Source organism: Podarcis gaigeae (assembly GCF_964106915.1).
Source record: "Podarcis gaigeae genome assembly, chromosome: 11".
NCBI classification, from domain to species: domain Eukaryota; kingdom Metazoa; phylum Chordata; class Lepidosauria; order Squamata; family Lacertidae; genus Podarcis; species Podarcis gaigeae.
The window spans coordinates 10612758-10616849 of record NC_139687.1 but is presented as its reverse complement, the minus strand read 5'-3'; positions in this window follow the sequence as shown (position 1 = coordinate 10616849).

The window sequence follows — 4092 nt, the reverse complement described above, 5'->3', positions numbered from 1 at the left end:
TCCAAGTGAAAGAAACCTGGGCAGTGCTGAATGTCACATCCATTGCCTGCTGGAAATAAAAAAAAGGGCTTTCCCCTTGGCCTGCCTTTATATCCACTCAGTTGCCAAGTGCTTTGGGTGACATCACAAGAAATCCACAGACAATGGCAACAGCTGGGGAGGCATCATCTTCATTGCTTTGAGCCTCACAAAGGCAGGTGGACCTATCAGTGATTGTGTGCTTGTTTATTTAGGAAGCAGGTGGCACTGTGGTCTAAACCACTGAGCCTCTTGGGCTTGCCAATCAGAAGGTTGGTGATTCGAATCCCTACAACAGGGTGAGCTCCTGTTGCTCTACCCCAGCTCCTGCCAACCTAGCAGTTTGAAAGCATGCCAGCGCAAGTAGATAAATGGGTACCGCTGCAGTGGGAAGGTAAACGGCGTTTCCATGCACTCTGTTTTCCGTCACGGTGTCCCAATGCACCAGAAGCAGTTTAGTCATGCTGTCCACATGACCCGGAAAGCTGTCTGTGGACAAACGCTGGCTCCCTCGGCCTGAAAGCGAGGTGAGCGCCACAACCCCATAGTCACCTTTGACTGCACTTAACTATCCAGGGGCTTTTTACCTTTTTACCGTAATACTTTGGGCTAGGAAAATCACAGTATTTCAAAATAAATTCACATGAACTTTGGATAAAAGGTCTTATTGATTAGTCAGGTTCATTCAAGCTGATATTGTATCTAATCGGGGCATGGATCAGCTCTGTGGGTGTCCAGAATAATTTATTCATGTATTTGATGAATATCCCACTGCATGTGGCATACATGGTTCTACCGCATCTCGTGTAATCCCCACAATTCAAATTGGATGAGGGAGTCCCCAACCTTCCCAATTGCCCTGTTGCCTTGGTTTTTTCTCCAGTAAGTTAAACACACCTCATCCCTGCCCCTTTTATCAGAACCAAACTGAAGTTAATTGGGGAGCCACCAAGAGCTCACAAGGGGAGGGCTGGGACAGTGAAGAATGAGGACCTTTTCTTTTATAGGCAGGTCTAACAATCACAATACATTATTTTCCAATTGCACTTTAATCACAGTGATTTGGGGGAGGGTGGTTGAAATAAGCAAATATATCACTCATGATGGGGTCATACTTCTCAGAGTTTGAGATGTGAGAACACGGCATGAATGCCAATATTAAACTATTGGGGTGGACTGCATCTTTCTCAATATTTTCCTTAACAAACATCTTAAAGCCACCTCTCTTTCTCTTTCTCTTTCTCTTTCTCTTTCTCTTTCTCATGAATGGTGTTTCCATTAAAAAAAATGGTAGTAAGAAGAAACGAATTTTTCCATATTTGTAAGTCTTCATCTACTCTTGGAGGGGCTTCCTTGGCCTGCAAATTTTATCCACTTATGTGAAAATGAAATAAAGTTTGTTGATTCCCTGTTATAGTTAAGGGGAAAGAAAACAGAGCTTCAGATTTAAATGATCAGATTTAGACTTAAATAATGAATTTAAACAACACTGGGAATTTCAGGTCTGTGTGGAGGAAAGGGGTTCCTAACTCTTAGCACCCTTACCAAATAATATTCCCAAAACTCTTTGGGGGAATCATGACTACTTAAAGTGATACGTTGCTACTTTAAATAAATACTGAGGAAGGAGCCTAAATTTATCAGGCTCCTTAGTATCTAGGATGGTACTTGATGGTGCTGAGGGTACCAGAAAGACAGACATATCTTTCTGGATTAAGATTCAGCCTAGAGGAGAACTTCAAAAGAAACATTGCTCACTTTGTAATAATGCTTTGTGTGAGCATTCTGAGCCGGAGAAGTTCATATTCTGAAATAAATCATTTTGAACTTTGTTACCACCTCTCCTAATGAGCAGTTACTCTCCTTTTGGCTCATTCTAGCAATGAGCCAAATGCATTATAATTAGCCAATGCTAGCAATTAGTCGTTAATCACATTTGTTGAAACCTTCTATTAGGACTAAGACTGTGCTATTCACATTGCTGTACATTCCCATGAAATGCCACCTCAAGCCTCCATATTCAACACTGAGAAAGCTGTTATGCTTAATTGTAGTATATGTGCTTTTTGACCACTGTGCTGTGAAATATGCAAATTAATGAAAACTAAAGAATTGCTGAGCTTGGAAACAAAATAACACACCTAATCATCTTTAGATACTTCTGAATGGCTTCCGCGGTACTTGCAGCTTGCTTTATACCTCTCAGGAAGGTTAAAAGTTTAAACTTAAACATTTTATACCTTCCAAATTGCCAAAACAACTGCACAGCTGGGTTAAATTACGGTCACATTAATTGATTTGTAATGATAGTAATAGAAAATACACCATTAGTCTATTTAACTTCTGTGCTTTAGAGAGTAAAGAGAGAAGCTGGTTTTATTCCTACTTCGGAAGGGACAATTTACCATCTCTATATGGGCACATAAGTAGTTTAATGCTTTTCTGGAGTTCTTTAGTATCTTCAGTAAGCATAAAAGGATGGCTTGAAATCCTTCTCCACTGTATCATTTTTGGAGAGCGAATAATAAAAAAGAGAGCTGGCCTTAGATTTGTAGGCCTTCTGGTGTTTAAATTATCTGTCTTCATTGAAAAGCATGAGGTCTGAAAAGAAAGTGAAAAATAAAAATTCAATAAAAATGTTTTGTAAGAGACACTGAAAAATACCGCTGAAGTCCTCTGCCCTCTAATCTTCACCAGTTTGTGTGTGTGTGTGTGTGTGTGTGTGTGTGTGTGTGTGCACGCATTTGTTTCCAATTTCTCTGACGAGAGAGAGAGAAAAATCTGAGAAGTTTCACTGTACAGTGGGAAAAAACTCAAAATGAAGTTCAGAATGTTAATAAAAGTCGTATCTACACTAGGGCACTAGGGTGCATTTTTACATTGGGAAGAGTTTAATGGGATTTTGAAGGAGAGTTTTTAATATATATCTATATCTAAAGAGAGATAAAATGTTGATGGGAAGATGGGAAAGGAACATTGCTTTATTTCCAGCATGAAGGTCTGCATTCGGGGCACTTAGGGTGAAGGACGTAAGGTACCCCCTAAAACAGGATCCTGGTTGCAGTTCTCAAGCTGCACACTCTGTTGATCCTAAAGGATACATGCAAGAGAACTCTGTCTCTTTCTCTTTCTGTGTGTGTGTGTGTGTATGTGTGTGTGTGTGTGTGTGTGTGTGTGTGTTTGGAGAATGTCCCCACTGTTATTTCCACATCAAACCATCCTGTACTTTTGGGTGTGCTGTGGTGGATTTATAGGTGTGTGCACTATGCTCAGTGGGACGCGGGTGGCGCTGTGGGTTAAACCACAGAGCCTAGGACTTGCCGATCAGAAGGTCAGCGGTTCGAATCCCCACGATGGGGTGAGCTCCCGTTGCTCGGTCCCTGCTCCTGCCAACCTAGCAGTTCGAAAGCACGTCTAAGTGCAAGTAGATAAATAGGTACCGCTCTGGCGGGAAGGTAAACGGCATTTCTGTGCCCTGCTCTGGTTCGCCAGAAGTGGCTTAGTCATGCTGGCCACATGACCCGGAAGCTGCACGCCGGCTCCCTCGGCCAATAAAGCAAGATGAGTGCCGCAACCCCAGAGTCGGTCCCTTTACCTTTACCTTTACACTATGCTCAAGGGATGCGGGTGGCACTGTGGTCTCAACCACTGAGCCTCTTGGGCTTGCTGATTGGAAGGTTGGCAGTTCAAATCCCCACAACGGGGTGAGCTCCCGTTGCTCAGTCCCAGTTCCTGCCAACCTAGCAGTTTGAAAGCACGCCCCAAACTGCAAGTAGATCAATAAGTACTGCTCTGGTGGGAAGGTAAACGGCGTTTCTGTGTGCTGCTCTGGTTTCGCCAGAAGCGGCTTAGTCCTGCTGGCCACATGACCCGGAAAAACTGTCTGCAGACAAACGTTGGCTCCCTCGGCCTGTAACGCAAGATGAGCGCCACAACCCCAGAGTTGTTCACGACTGGACTTAACTGTCAAGGGTCCTTTACCTTTAACTTTTTACACTATGCTCAGAGTTAGAGCTCTCTGTGTTTGAGGGTCCCCCAATTTATTGCTAGACATGTTTACCGGAGAGGATAACT